The following is a 17,234-nucleotide window of genomic DNA, read 5'->3' on the forward strand; positions in this document are numbered from 1 at the left end:
ATAAAAGGCTAGGACAAGAATTTATTTCATCAGACAAAGTTAAGAAGAGAGGAGTGGTAATATATGTGAAGGAGAAATGGGCTCCAAAAATGATATTCAAAGATGAACAAGGGAGATATCTGGCTGTGGAGATACAAGTACAAGGAGAAAAATTTCTAGTTGTTGGAATTTATGCACCAAATGAAGGCAAATCTGACTTCTTTAAGAGACTTCATGAAACTTTGACGGACTATCTGGATTACAATATGATAATCATGGGAGACATGAATGGCGTGGTCTCCACTAATATGGACAAGGCACAAAGACTAACAGTCACTAAAGAAGGGAGACTCCCTAAGACTTTTTTCGAAATGACAGAAAACATGGACTTGATAGACATTTGGAGAACAAGGAACCCTCTGGAGAGAGAGGGAACCTTTTTCTCCCAAGCAATGATGACCTGGACCAGAATTGACCAAATCTGGGTTACTAGTGGACTGGCTCCAAAGATTAAGAAAGTGGAAATCTGCCCAAAAACTTGCTCCGACCATAACGCCGTGAAGATGGAGATGAAACCCACAATAACTGGTCAATTTAGATGGAGAATGAATGACACCCTCTTTCGAGATAAGGAGATTCTCACGAAGGCCCAAAAGACCCTAAAAGACTATTTTGAAATAAATTTGAGGACCGACGTGGAGAAAAGAGTGATCTGGGACGCAAGTAAAGCGGTTATGAGAGGATTTTTGATTCAACAAAATTCAATAAAGAGGAAAAAACAAAATGAGAAAAAAGAGAAGATCTTGGAAATGATAAAGGAAGGAGAGAGGAAATTAAGAACAAAACCAAAGTCTCAGGACATTTTAAGAGAGATCAAGTTATATCAAACTCAATATATGGAATTGATGAACCAAGAGATTGAATGGAAGATAAAGCAAATGAAGCAAAAGACTTTTGAATCAGCAAATAAATGTGGCAAACTTTTGGCATGGCAATTGAAGAAAAGGCAGAAACTAAATACAGTTACAAGCCTAGAGGTGGATGGAAAGAACATATCTAAACCCAATGAAATTAGAAATTGCTTTTTAAGTTATTTCAAAAAACTTTACACCCAAGGCCCGCAAAATGAAGAAGATATAGACAAATTCCTTGGAAGATATGGATTACAAAATATCTCTCAGCAAAGTAAGATGGACTTGAACCAGAGAATCTCAGAACAAGAGATAGAGGCTGCCATTCAGAATATGCAACTGGGCAAATCTCCGGGACCAGATGGACTGACTTCTAGATACTACAAATCGCTGAAGGAATGGCTGATTCAACCACTAAGAGAAGTTTGTAATGAGATTCTTGAGGGAAAAAGGGCACCTGAATCGTGGAAAGAGGCATATATTTCACTCATACCAAAGTCAGAGACTGAAAAGACCCAACTCAAGAACTACCGCCCAATATCACTCCTTAATGTGGATTACAAAATTTTTGCAGACATTTTGGCAAAAAGATTTAAAAGAGTTTTGATGGAGAAGATTCATAAAGACCAAGCAGGCTTTCTCCCTAAAAGACACCTAGCAGACAATGTAAGGAATGTAATAGACATCTTGGAAAAGCTGGAGGTGAATATAAACACTAAAGCAGTATTGATCTTTGTGGATGCGGAGAAAGCCTTTGATAACATCTCTTGGAGTTTTATGAGGAAGAATCTTCATGGGATGGGGGTAGGCCAGGGTTTTGAGAATGGTATGGCTGCAATATATTCTGAACAAAAAGCTAAACTGATTGTAAATAATGTTGTGACTGAGGAACTTAAGATAGAAAAAGGAACACGACAGGGGTGCCCAATTTCCCCATTACTTTTCATCTCGGTTCTGGAGGTGTTGCTGAATATGATAAGAAATGACCAGCAGGTCAAAGGTGTGCAGGTCGGAGCTAAACATTATAAGTTAAGAGCGTATGCAGATGACCTAGTATTGACTTTGCAAGAGCCAAACACTAGTACGAAAAGGGTCTTAGAAATAATACAACAATTTGGCCAGGTAGCTGGATTTAAGTTGAATAAGCAAAAAACTAAAGTTTTAGGGAAAAACCTAACAGATATGGAAAAGGAGAAATTTCAGGAGGAAACAGGTTTGACAGTGGTCAAGAAGGTGAAATACCTAGGGGTTTATTTAACACCTAAGAATGTCAATTTGTATAAGGACAATTATGAAAAATGTTGGTCAGAAATTAAAAAAGATTTAGAAATATGGTCAAATCTGAAACTGTCAATGTTAGGCCGAATTGCAGTAATCAAAATGAATGTATTGCCTAGAATGTTATTTTTGTTTCAGACCTTGCAGATTCTTGACAAGATGGAATGTTTTAAGAGGTGGCACAAAGACATTTCAAAATTTGTCTGGCAGGGCAAAAAGCCCCGAATTAAATTCAAAATACTGACTGACGCTAAAGAAAGAGGGGGCTTTGCCCTGCCGGACCTAAAATTGTACTATGAGGCAGCAGCTTTTTGCTGGCTGAAAGAATGGATGCTCCTCGAGAACACGGACATCTTGGATCTGGAAGGTTTCAATAATGCTTTTGGTTGGCATGCATATCTTTGGTATGACAAAGTTAACAGTACTTTTAAAAATCACATTGTTAGAAAAGCATTATTTAATGTTTGGATAAGATATAAAGACCTATTGGAAAATAAAACCCCTAGATGGGTGTCACCAGTGGAGGCTAAAGCAGTGAAGAAACTCAATATGGAGGTCGGATGGCCGAAGTATTGGGAAATCTTAGAACAGGATGGAGACAAGTTTAAACTACAAAGTCAGGAGAAATTGAAGCACAAAGTAGAAAATTGGTTTCAATATCGCCAAATAATGGAATTTTTTAAACAGGATAGGAAAATCGGTTTCCAGGTGGAGAAATCAAAACTAGAGACCGAATTGTTAGAACCCAATACTAAGAATTTATCTAGAATGTATAACTTGCTGTTGAAATGGAACACACAGGATGAAACAGTTAAATCGGCTATGATTAAGTGGGCGCAGGATGTTGGACACAACATTATGTCAGATGACTGGGAATGGTTATGGAACACCGGTATCAAATTTACGGCATGTAATGCCTTAAAGGAAAACATTATGAAAATGGTTTACAGGTGGTACATGACCCCAGTCAAACTGGCAAAAATCTACCATTTGCCCGATAATAAATGTTGGAAGTGTAAAGAGACTGAAGGTACTTTCTATCACCTTTGGTGGACATGCCCGAAGATAAAGGCCTTTTGGGAAATGATCTATAATGAAATGAAAAAGGTACTTAAATGTACATTTCCTAAAAAACCAGAGGCCTTTCTCTTGGGCATTGTCGGCCAATTGGTGACAAAGAAAGATAGAAATTTCTTTATGTATGCCACAACAGCAGCAAGAATACTCATCGCAAAGTATTGGAAGACACAAGATTTACCTACTCTGGAAGAATGGCAGATGAAAGTGATGGACTATATGACATTGGCTGAGATGACAGGCAGAATCCGTGACCAACGAAAAGAGACGGTGGAAGAAGAATGGAAAAAATTTAAAAGCTATCTTAAGGACTACTATAAACTGAATGAATGTTAAAATGTTGTGGTTGCCAGAAGCAATAGGGTACAGGGATACAAGGTTAGACAATAAAAGAGGACTAAGATGACAGAGATTAGAAAGTAACAATTGGGAGTTGCTAGTTCAAATATGGACATTGGGATGCAGAGAGGGGGGGTATGGGGAAGTCCAAGAAAAGAGGTTTATGAAAATATCTTTGAAACTATTTGTGTATGTTTGTCATTTTTTGTGTTTGTTTGTTTTTCTTAAAAATGTTGTAAAACCAATAAAAATTTATTAAAAAAAAAAAAATATATAATGCCAGCAAAGGAGAATTTGCCTAGGCCAGCCAGACTTGGTGACCTCTCAGGTGTTGTTGGACTCCAGCTCCCATCGTTTCAGACCATAGGGATTGCTGCCTGGGGCTCCTGGGAGTTGTAGTCCAACAACATTTAGATAGTATTAGGTTGGGGAATCTTGCCTACAGCAAACAGAGTATGCTTTTTAAAAGCAACAAATACAACAAAGAGAATCATTAATTTTGAAAACTACTTAATTATGATGGACATATTTATACTTCCTTGCAATTTACCGTCAAGAAGGTGATGATTTGCCAGCTTCACTCCAGTTGCCCTGTGTTAAGTATAAATTTGAGCTCCAGCGTAATCATGACAGTTGCCTTAGTTGTTAGGTATAAATTTAAGCTCTGGTCTCAGGTGCCCGTTCCCTTAATTTCAACTGAAATTATTAACAAAGGAGCACAGTAATCCTTTTCGTTTCCCGGAAAATTGCTAGTTAAAAATGATAACCCCTAAAATCATCAGATTTCATCCTGCTTTTAAGAGTGCCATCAATAAGCGTAAGCTGGTAGTTTCCTCTTTTCCTTCAATAAATAATAGATATATTGTATTGTATTTTATAAAATTTTATTTTATAAAAAAAGAAATCATTAATTTATTTTGAAGTAAAGAATTTATTATTCTGTTGTTGTTGTTGTTGAGCCAGTGTGGTGCAGTCCTTAAACTGTCAGACAAGGATCTGGGAGACCAGGGTCCCAATCCCCACTTGGCCATCAAGCTCAGTGGGTAACCTTGGGCCAGCCACTGCCTAACATACCTCACAGGGTTGTTCTGGGGATTAACTGGGGAGAGGGAGAACCATTAACTGAGGAGAGGGATCACTACCTTGAGCTCCTTGCATAAAAGATGGCATATAAATGTGATAAATGAATGAATGAGTAAGTAATATTCATACATTATCCAAAAAGTATATTTATTTGAGATTTCTTACCTGCCCTTTACCATAAGGTCCCAGGCAGGTTGTAACAATATAGTATAGAATTATAAAAAGAGATAAAAGCAGGTAGAAAACACATGAATAAAACTTCCAGCCAGAACAGAGAAGTGTTTCTCCCTCTCAAATCTCCCCTCCATACTGATCCCACCAAAGGTCCAGCCCCTACATGCCAATGCCACCTGAACCTACTATAATATTTTTGTGTGTCTGTCTGTCTATCTGAGCTGTACCAAAACGTTGCGGTGCAGGGTTCTCCTTTTTCAGTGTGAAAGTCAGCCAGCCATGCTCTCTTTCAGAATGTTCCATTCCATTCCGTTGAACCTTGTTTTCTCCTTAATTTTTTGTGTCCAACAAGTTGCCAGCACGGTCCTCGTTAAGATGCACATGCACACACACGGCTGGCACTTAGACAATATCCAAAAAGAGGATCAAAGAGATTTCCATGGATTTGGGCATACGCTTTCGGGTTGCCATATTTTGAAGAGCAAAAAGGAAGACGCATTTGCCTACTTCCAGGTCTACACTGACTGGCAGCAGCTCTCCAGAGTTTCAGGCAGTGACTCTTTATCCAGGCCCACCTGGAGATGCCAAGGATTGAATCTGAAGCCTTCTGCATTCAGAGCAGATGCTCTGCCACTGAGCTACGGCCCTAAAACAAGCAGAAGATTGCATGAGCAGAGAGAGGTTTCAAGAGATGGACAGAGCCTGGATGAGGCTCTCACTCAGCATTAGGCAGAGGCTGGGCAGTGTAGTGTAGGGGTAGAACTCTGGACTTGGAGGGGGGGAGGAGGGGAAAGCCCTTGGCAGGACGAGGGAGTCAGGGGAGCGAATGGAAGAGGGATCCCAGCAGAAGGAGAAGAGAGAGAGAAGGAAAGGAAGAGGGTCTGGAGGAGGAGAGGGGAGTGCTGGGGGGCGGTAGGGGCAAGGGAAACACTGAAAAAGGTATGCCATGGTGAGAGGCTGGGGTGGGGGCAAGGGAATGAAGCAACAGAAAAAGGGAGTGCAAACAAATGGGGAGCGATCAGAAATCGAAGCAGGAGGAAAACTCGTTTGGGGGAAAAGTCAGGGAGCGCAGCAGAGATGCGGGTAAAGGAGGGAGGAGGGAGATTAAATCAGTAAGTCCCACTGGGGGAGAAGAAGAGTCTCCCAGAGCCAAAGATAGCCTCATTTTCTGGAGGACGCCCCCAAAAGGGGAGAGAAAGGGGGTTTTGTGGTGTGGGCAGGGATCGTTGGATGGAAAAAGAGAACGGGACGGGAGGGGGGATGCGGAGGAGGCACACTGGGGAGGAAGAGGAGGGAGCCCGAGAGAGAGAGGCACTATCGATTTTGTCCTGGGGGGGCTTCAATCAAGAAGCGCTGCTGCAGTCTGATGCCGAGAGGTTGCTGCCTGTCTTTCGGTCTCCCTTCCTCCTCTTTCCCTCTCCCTCACTCGCACGTATGCATACAAACACACAGGTTGGCACGCCTGGGCACAGGATGGGCAGGCCCAGGAGGAGGCGGAGGCTCTCACTATGTGGCGATAGTGTGAGGCGAATCCAGGCTCTGCCGCCACCCCATCTTCTCCCACGCAGAGGAGGAGGAGGAGGAGGAGGAGGAGGAAGAGCAGCGGCGGCCCCAGCTAAGCCCAGTCTGAGGCAAGGCTGCGCCGCTGCTCCGCTCAGCCTCTTCTTGCCATTCTCTCTCTCCCCACCACCTCTTTCCCCGCCTTTTTTCGCTCCCACGATGTTGCCGCCGCCGGCCAAAGTCAGAAGAAGAAGGAGCTCAGCTCCAGCCACGATGGGGCGACGAAATCTCAGACAAAGAGCAGTTCCTGCTGGCGCTCGTGGACCAAGGGGCGGGGCTTGCGCACAGCCAAACAAAAAACCCTGGACATTTTGCCACATTTTAAATTTCCGCCCGGGCACAAATTTTAAGCCTGAAAAAGAGCGTGTGCCCAGGGAAAACCCGGACATATGGCAACCCTAGATAAATGCAAATTTGGAAATAACGGCTATTCTTGAAATGGAACTGCCATACCTTTCCCCAGATAAGGACGGCTATAGGAGTTGAGGGGTCTTTGGCTCCCCAACAAAATATTTGAAGGGGCTGCCCCTCAAGTTGATGGATTTATTATGTGAGGCAGGGCTTACCTGCCCTCCCCCAATATTTTATTCTATATATATATATATATATATATTCAATATATTCAATTCAAAATATTTGATTCAATTCAAAATATTTGATTCAATTCAAAATATTTGATTCAATAAAATATTGAATGAGATCCTGGGAGCTGTAGTTTGTCAAGCATGATAGTTGTTAGGACAGCTCTATTCCCTTGACAAGCAACTCCTCTTCCCAGGGAACTCTGGCAATCATACAGTAGTTCTCAGGTGACCTGCGTGCCTGCTCAGTATAGGGGCTCACAGTTGATTGGTAACGCCAAAACTCCTCCCTTCTGATCTCCTTTCTTGGGGCTCTTTATGTTAGTAAAATCATTTATATAATGTAGACTGAGACCAGAGAGAAAAGAAATCCACAGCTAATCAGATGTAGCCTCAGCAAACATCATGCCACTCTGCCAGGTTGCTAAGCAACACCTCCCCCATGGTTATATGACTTACTGATAATATAATTAACCCTTACATTACAAACTTAATGATCTTGTGTATCTGCACTTCCAACACTTTATCTTTAAACTGGTCTGTGACTGGTAAGTTCTTTGCATAGGCTGTCCACTGTAAAATAGGGCACAGGACTTCCATACCCTGAAAAGAGAGCCTACTTAAGACACTTACCTTGGGCTGCATGCCCAGAAGTGATGCTACTTTGGCAGATATCATCAGAAGGCTCAATGGACGCTCAGATACCTTGTAGAAAATCAGGAGCAGCTCTGCAAACTTCTATATTTATACAAATATAATTGGAAGCAGGATTTGGAGTTACATGTCTAAATAACCAAAGGCTTTAAGCAATGAATAATTTCTTGGTGTGTGTGTGTATAAAATCAGCTGTAGGCCCCTGTAGAAATTGAGACACATTAGGCAGTAAACAAATGTTAATGTCCTGGATTGAATCTGCTTTGGAAGAAGGTAATGAACTTGATGTACTCAAGGCAGCCTAAGAAGTGGACATGGGATCCATCAAGTGGACCTTCAAAGGATGGAGGATAGAGAGGGGAAAGGAAGGTGAGTGTGTCTAAAAACTAGCTCACCATACAAAGACTACATTTACATTTGTTGCTCTGCCCACTTTTGATCCGTGTGGCCCCAGGAAATTTATCCAGATGGGAATGTAGCCCTTGGACTGTAAAAAGTTTCCCACTCCTATCCTGATATAAATGATTTGCCATCCATACTATATATGATTCTGGCATTTGCATTCATCATAATATCTGCAGTATATGTTGAAAGGAAGAATAAAAGATCTACTGGAATGTCCTAACTTTACATAACTTTGTGTGTGTGTGTTTGTGTGTGTGTGCGCACATGCGCATGCGTATGTAATTTCTGTGAGGCAGTTGAGCTGACTCCAGTGAAACATTTAATGTTGTAAACAGATCCTTGTAGGTCTGGGCCAGGGGGGAATTCAAACTAAGCCTGAACCAAAAACTGGTGTGAATAATCTGTGCTTTTCCCCCCGAACCAGAATATAATTAGAACCATTAAATACAACCCAGGTGGTTAAGAAAGCCCATCAGAGACTCCATCTCCTCAGAGTATTGCGGAAGAATGATGTCAATCAACATCTGATGATCTCCTACCGGTCAACAATAGAAAGTGTCCTTTCATACTGCACCACGGTGTGGTATGCTGGTTTGACATCATCTGATAGGAAGTGCCTACAGAGGGTGTTGAATACAGCACAAGATATTATGGGCTGTCCCGTGAATTCACTGGATGAAATAGCAGAAGATCATTGCCTCAGGAGATTGAGGAAAATTCTCAGGGATGATTCACACCCTGGCCGGCACTTTCTTGATCTGCCCTCAGGCAGAAGATATAGAAGCATGATTAGTCGCACCAACAGGGTAAAGAACAGCTTCTATCCGTGGGCTGTTAGGCTGCTGAATGAAAAGATAACAACAGGGCGACTGACTTTCGGTTTGGTGGGTGTGCGCCAGTAAACGAGGGGAATTAAGACTAAGAGAGCTGAGGGTGTGTGTGTGCTCATGTAATCTCACTGTATACAAGTTGTACAAGCGACAATAACGTATTTCAATTTCAATTCTTGATACCAAACCAGCACAGAGCCTGGTTCACATTAATGGGTCAGTTTAAAAACATCAACACTGATGCATTGGTGCCCTTAGCTGGAACAACTGGACATTATAAGGGCTCTGTCATGGGCAAAGCCCCCCTAGATCCACAAATATTATTGAAAAGCATTGAAAATACTCTATTATCTGAGGTTCTACCCCCGCCCCCAGCCAAAGCCTGCCCCTGCTGCAATGCCCTCTTTTCCAAGAAAAGCTCAACAACTTTGATTTCTGAGTTTTGGCATGTCAAAGGGTTCTGAGTGCCCTCTACAGGCCAGCCTATCCCAAATTACCCTGGGAGGTTGAGAGAAGGGGTGGAGCAGCCAGCTTCCCTTCTGTTTCCCTGGCAACTGGTTGCCCCAGACCACTGTCTGGAACATAAGAACACCAGGAGAGCCCTGATGGATCAGCCCAACGACCCATCTAGTCCAGCATCCTGTTCTCATAATGGTCATCTGGACACCTGCACTCTCCCCATTCACAGAAAGTGATATGCAGAAGCATAATGTCTCCAGACATAGAAGGAGAACATAACCATTTTGACTAGTAGCCACTGGCAGCTTCTAAATTGGTGGCCATTTTTATTTTTATTTTTTATTTTAGAGTGAATTCCATAGTTGGCTTTAAACCTGGAAGGCTTTTTGATTCAATCAGTGGAGGATAAGGCTACCCATGGCTACCAGCCATTATGGCTATGTTCTCCCCATACTGTCAGAGGCATTATGGCCCTGATACCAAACTTTTTTGTATGTCCCCCCCCCCAATATTTGCATTTTGATGTACAGTTTCCTCTAACATATGCTTTTCCTGTACCTATTACTTGGCTGGAGAACTGCATTGCAAAATCTGGAAAACTGAATTTCAAAGGAAGGCTGTGTTGTGGTTCATGTAATGGTTCAATGAAGAAGAAATAATTATTCAGTTGCATTTAATGGCAAACCTACCTAATTCTTTAAATGTCATTCATTGGAGTTTTTAAAAGCAGAGGTTTGGTGGCCACCTGTCATGGATGCTTTTAACTGAGATTCCTGCATTGCAGCAGGTTGGAGTAGATAACCCTCAGGGCCCCTTCCAAATCTACAAACTCCATATCTAAATCTTATACAGTGGTGCCTCGCAAGACGAAAAGAATCCGTTCCACGAGTCTCTTCGTCTTGCGGTTTTTTCGTCTTGCGAAGCAAGCCCATTAGCGGCTTAGCGGATTAGCGCTATTAGCGTCTTAGCGGTCTTAGCGGATCAGCTGATAAGCGGTTTAGCGGCTTAGCGGATCAGCTGATCAGCGGCTTAGCGGATCAGCTGATCAGCGGCTTAGCGGATCAGCTGATAAGCGGCTTAGCGGCTTAGGATCAGCTGATAAGCGGCTTAGCAGCTTGGGGAAAAGGGGGGGGGAGGAAAAAAACCCCGCAGGAACTCGCAACACATTTTCGTCTTGTGAAGCAAGCCCATAGGAAATTCGTTTTGCAAAGCACCTCCAAAATGGAAAACCCTTTCGTCTAGCGGGTTTTCCGTCTTGTGAGGCATCCGTCTTGCGGGGCACCACTGTATACACTTTTGTTTTGCTGCATTTATGAAATTCTCCATCACTTTTGAACACTGAATCTGTTTCTTTGTATATCCATTGTTTTTATGTATATATTGAAAACCACCTAGGGAACTTGGGCCACATTCACACAATACATTAAAAATACTATGATACCTCTTTAAACAGGCATGGCTCCTCCCAAAGACCTCTGAGACCTGTAGTTTGTTAAGAGTGTTAAGAGTTGTTAGGGGTGCTTGGACATCAAACTTTAAAATGCAGGACCATACTTGGAAAGAGTGGAGGAAAGGTAAGTGTGGATAAGCTCAAAGCTACAATTCCCAGAATGGTTCATCAATCAATTCCTCTTCATAGGCAAATCTGGAAATTGTAGCTCTAGAGAGGGAGAGGGGACTCCTAGCAACACTTGGCACCTTTAACAAGGTGCCAATTCCCAATTTGGGGGAAGCCATGACTGCTTAAAGTGATATCATAGTGCTTTAGATGCATGATGTGAATGTAGTCATTCTTTCATAAATACTTTCTTTAAGTTATGTAAAACAACACCACTGCAAGAAATTCAATTTGGTTCTCATTTCATTGTGAACATACCTACTTTATATTTCTTGGAAAAGGATGTGAACACACATACATGCTTCAAAAATTGCACTTCTCCGAATTTTAAGTTGCAGTTTGCCTACCAAAAAAAGTATCCAGAATTGCATATGTTAGGAGAAAGTGTGCATATATTATGGGAAATCACAAATGTATTAGAGGAAATAGCTTATAGAAATGCATGTTTTGAGCTACACTGCATACAAAAAATGTGCAGATTAGAAAAGTTGTGGGTTTTTTTAAATTGTCACACATTGATTTGGATCTGTGGTGAACTGAATTTAAGAGTCAGACAGGGAGAGAAACTGAAATTGACAGATATACCCATCTTTAGATATCACTTGCTGTTCTTTTCCATTTGGGGGGAAACATAGATACACACACATACTGGAGAGTCACATAGGGGCAATTTTGTTTGCAGAAAATAACCAAGAAGGGCTCTAAATACTGGTCCTCCAAATATTGTTGAACTGCAACTTCCTTTATCTCCAGCCAACATGCCCAATGACCAGGGATGATATAGCCCAGTCGCTAAAAGACCTGTTTTCCTTCTCACTGCATTGAGCACTGGCTGTGAGTTTCCTCCTCTGTGGTCTCAATGTTACCCCTTGTAGAACACAGCAGGAAGGAGGAGGATATGGGCAAAATTAAAATTACTTTGCTCAACCTCTCATTGGTTCTCTGCTGTCTGCCCTACCAGTCCCAATGGGCACCTGCCACCACTGAAGATGCCTAGTAGTTTAGCCCTTAGCTGGGGCAAAAATACAGGCCACAGAGAGCTGGGAACTTATCTGGACCCTGCTGATACCCGTGCTTTTAGCTACAGATTGCAAGCTGCCCTTCCTTGGACCTTCCAGGCACTACTGGATGTGACCTTTGGTTGGGAATATTATTGCCGTTATAACCCAAGGTTGTGTACTTGTGGCCCTTTACATCTGCAACTCCCATCACCACCCCTGTCATGGACTCATTGGATGCAGAGGAATGGTAAGCGGAAGCAGCTGGAGAACCACCAAGGGAAGAAGGCTCAGAGCCTAGAGAGTGGTGGTGGGACAACGACAAGTGGTTGGAGAGAGAAGAGTGGAAAGAGGAGTCAGAAGCTGAAGGAGTAACAGGGCTTAGTGAGACAGAGGGGTCTGTGGCAGAGGGGAGTCCAGAATCCAAGGCAGAAGCTGGCAAGTGTCAGAAGGGAGGTCAAAAGACAGAGATGAGTCTGCTTGGTGAGGGTGTCTGCCCCTCCTGCTGTGACAAGCTCCCCTCCACCCTGTCTCCTAGAACCAGGAGAGGCATGAAATGGGCAGAGGAGAGACTGGCCACATACCAGCACAGTCTCTGATTGCTTGGGGAAAGCCCTAGAGAGAAGGAGACATAGGCAGATGTGAGGAAGCAGGGACCTTTGGTCTCAGCAACTGATTTCACAGAAATCGGTTTTCTATGAAACCGATTCCATAGAATTCCATAGAAATTTCCACGGGGAATGAGCTGCTGTGCTCATTAGGCCTGACACTCAGCCAAGTCTGTGGAGATTGTGTTTTTGCTACTAAAGAGTTAATTCCAACCTTGAGCTAAATGATGTACTGTCTGACATACTCTGCGACAACCCCTAACCATTGATGATCTTGGGTAGCACTGATAGGAGTTGGAGTTCACAATCTGGAGGGCCACAATTTCCTCATCTCTGCCCTAGTCTCTATAGCCTACAAACTCCATGATGCAGGGATGGGAGACCTGTGGCCATTGGCCCTCCAGATGTTGCTGGGATCCAGCTCCAATAACCACTGATCATTGGCCATGCTGGCTGAGGCTGATGGGAGATGGAGTCCAACAACACCTGAAGGTCCACAGGTTCTCCACCTGTGGTGTTAAAATGTTTACTGAGCTGGGTGTACTAATGGTCTTGATCAATAGAAAGCCAATTCCTATGTTCCTTCCTGTGTCTATCCCAGGTTAGGACCTCCCCATCCTTTTACCCTTTTACCTCCCTATACACAGGTTCAGGGCCTGTAGAAAATAAGTTTCTATCATCACGACTGGAAGTGGATGCTTTACACAATCCCCTGTAGCTCCATAGCTGACTCCCCCGGCACATCAACCCTTACTAGGACTAAACTGTTGTGATCCAAACAAGCCAGATTCCCAGACAGCTGCACTGACCATATCCCAAATCCCAGCCCCAAACCTTGGATCGGATCGAGCAATATACAGAAGTTCTTTTGTTTGTTGTCCTGTTTGTCTTGTATGCAGCTGCCTCTGGGCTACAAACTTCTCCTCTAACAACTCAAACTGAAAGGGATACAGTATGTACAGCTCAAAGACAATGCCCCCCTAACAAACAAATTTCTAGACTTCCCGAAGTGGTTAAAAGACAACATTTTCTGCATATCGTTGTCTCCTCCTCCAAACCCTGTCTTCATCCCTGCTTCTTCTTTCTCTCTGCCTTTCTCTATTTAACTTTTCCCTTTGGAGATAAGAATAAATTGAGCTGCAAGATTCTCAGACTCTCTGTTTTACTGATCTGTGAACTCCTTCCTTCTCCTGGATGACACATTCAGAGCTGATGAGGTGGGCAGGGTGAGGGATAAATTTTAGAAATGGGGGCCTCCAGCATGAAGCACCGAGGACTCTGCAAACGCCAAGAAAATGCTTGCAGCACATGGGGCCAAGCAATGTACAGCCTTGGACAGATGCGCTGAGGGAAGAGGGTGGGGTCAAAAGAGTTCCCCCTTCCATCAGTATGGAGGGCAGCCAAACCGGCAGAATGGACCCTTTTCTGGACCTCAACTGTTAGGGAGAGCCCCAGAGGCTGTCTTGGCCATAAAGTAACACACACACACACATGCACACACGCGCGCACACACGCACACTAGAACACTTCAGCAGCAATCAGAACCCAGGAGACGCAACACTTTTGTCTTAATTCAGAGCATATTTTAGGCTGCAGTTTGTGTGCACACACACATAACCCATGTACTTTTTTCAAGCCAAGCAAACTGTGTTGGGGAGGGGTGGATGAGAGGGAATTGAATGTGGAGAGGAGTGAAAGTATTGCCCCCAAATGAAATGCTGAAACAGCTAAGTTTGCAAAGGGGGGGGGGCAGAGAAGTCTCTCACCACCCACATATTTTTAGGAGTCTCATGCTAGCTTTGAAGAAAGGGTAGGTGTAGCAGCCCCCAAATGCATCAGCAAAAGTGGGGATGAAAGAAGGCACAGGTTTGGCAAAATTCTGCATGTGCTCATTTATAGGTGAAAATTTAGAAATAATGCAGGCAATTTAAATAGAACTCTGCAGTACACCACAGTGAGAAAGACTTTTGACCAGGTGAACTGTGTGCCACTCCAGTCTGATGTCCAGGTGCAAACTGGATGGGCAGCTTGAAGGACCCTGATGTTCTCTCACTTCTGATGGTAATTTATTTTTAAATCAGATGAACTAAGCAGGTATGGGAAACCTTTGGCCTACAAAACATTGCTGTGCGACAACGCCCGTCATCCTTGGCACTTGGCCATGCTTGGTGGGGCTCATGCAAGCTGTAGTTTAGCAACATCTGGAGGGCCAAAGGTGCCCCACTTCTGAAATAAAGGATGCCTTCAGGGGGGACTGTCTTCTGATGGCCCTACAAAGAGAGGCTAGTCCTCTGTACAGTATGACATACTGTGGTTACCCTAGGGGAGTGGGGGAATTGGGGGAAACCACTCAAATAATGACAAAGGAGAGGAAACAAATATCACCAACCAAAGCTAAATTGAGTTGAAGCTAAATTCCAAGATGATGAAGGAAGGTGCTTTGATTAATAATGTGCCATCATTGTGCATGTCCTTTACAACGTTGCAACATGCATATAGTGCCTTTAATTTACAAGCAAATGCCTTTAATTTACAAGCAAATATTAAGATGGGATATATTTTAATTTTTTTAAAAGAACTAATTATAGGTTGTAGCCAACTAAATTTTACCCAGAGTAGACCACTGGAAATTATTTCACCTGATGCAGTCATGTTCATTAATTTCAATGGGTCTACTCAGAGTATGACTAACACTAACACATCTCATTGTTATCCCACTTTTCTTCCAAAAAAGATCATATGCTTCAAGGATAGTCAACACAGTGCTCTCCAGATGTTTCTAGACTATAATTTCCATAATCCCTGGCCATTGGTTGTGTTGACTAGGGTTGATGGTAGCTGTAGTGGCTAGCCTTGGCATTCAATGTCTGTCCTCTCCACCCCTCCACATAATTTATCCTCAAAATAACCCTGTGATGTAAATTAGGCTAAGAATTCACAGTCACTCAGTCTGTGCCTAACACTAACCACAGCATCACACCAGCTCACAAGAACTTGGTAAGGGTAATTAGGGGAAGATTACATAATTGATATCTAACCACAGGGTTTTTTGGGGGGGCTGTCTATTTATTGAGCAAAGAGCATCCCTGTATAAATAAAGTTTCTTCTTCAGTAAAATGTTTAAAATTCATTTCCTTGAGTAGAAGTGCCAAGACAGAGAACATAGATGTTCTTATATGCAACACCAGGGATAAATATACACTACCCATAGGTTTCACTACTGACATCTAATTACGCCATGACTTCAGGGTTTGTGATGAAATATGTAATTTCACAGTAATCATTTTACATTTCCACAAATGAAAACAATTATCAGTGTCTGTTAACATTATGGCAGACTCTTTCTTTCTTTCTTGTCTGCTTTGTCATTAACATTGACATGAGTGCTATTAAAACAAACATTTTAATCATTTTTAATAACTAGGGATCTTTTCCCAGTTGTTGCATTCCCTTCTGTGCACCTAGGGAAAGCTGATCCACCAGAGCAAATGGGGTACTACTCCACCAGGCTCAGTCTGTCTTCAGCTAGCCGCCACCTCAGCTAGCATCCACCTCCCTGCCTTTTTCCCCACTTACAATCAGCCCAGAGGCTCTGGCTATCAGTTTTTTCCTCCTTAGTCTCAGATTTGCACTTGTTGAAGAACTCTGCAGGGTTGAGAAGGGAACAAAATCAGGATTAGTTAGCTCCTTCTGTCATTGGCTCTGACTCCACCAATCACTGACTCTGACTCCACCTACTGTTGGCCTCCCTGTCTACCACATTATCAGTCCCAGTGGGCACTAGCCACCACTGCCTGCACTAATACCCATCATAAACTTATTATTATTTGCTTTAGAGGCAGGGGTGCGGAATCGTCAGCCACAGGACTTCATTGTATAGTGCTTAAAAAAGGGATCAACAGGACCTGACAAGCTAAGGTCACCTGGTGTCATTGTGATTACAGGTGATATGACACGTGGCTGGCTTCACTTGCCTACCAAATGGCTGAGGGAGATAACAGTTAGTCTCACCAGCCAGATCTGGTTCACCTCTCCTGCTTTAAAGGTATTCATGGCTTGACCCACCTTAGTTACTTACTCATTTTTAAAATTTCTATTCTGCTCTTCCTCCCAAAAGAGCCCAAACAACAAACCAACAAGAAGATACAATTTTTAAAAAATGCAAATATATTTAAAACCTCTAAAATGTAATTAAGAACATCTAAAAATACCTAGGTAGGGGTGGCGCTGTGGTTTAAACCACAGAGCCTCTTGCCGATCAGAAAGTCGGCGGTTCGAATCCCCACAATGGGGTGAGCTCCTGTTGCTCAGTCCCTGCTCCTGCCAACCTAGCAGTTCGAAAGCATGTCAATGTGCAAGTAGATAAATAGGTACCACTCCGGAAGGAAGGTAAAAAAGTATTTCTGTGTGCTGCTCTGGTTTGCCAGAAGCGGCTTAGTCATGCTGGCCACGTGACACAGAAGCTGTCTGCGGACAAACGCCGGCTCCCTCGGCCAGTAAAGCGAGATGAGCGCCGCAACCCCAGAGTCGTCTACAACTGGACTTAACTGTCAGGGGTCCTTTACCTTTTTAAAAAATACCTAAAAACAATCACATACCCTCCCATCTGAAAATTTCAAGGTTACTAGGGACAATATTGAATACCTGGATGAATAGTAATGTTTTTAGATTTCTTCTTAA

This window comes from Podarcis bocagei (assembly GCF_964188305.1).
Source record: "Podarcis bocagei genome assembly, chromosome: Z".
Classification (NCBI taxonomy): Eukaryota; Metazoa; Chordata; class Lepidosauria; order Squamata; family Lacertidae; genus Podarcis; species Podarcis bocagei.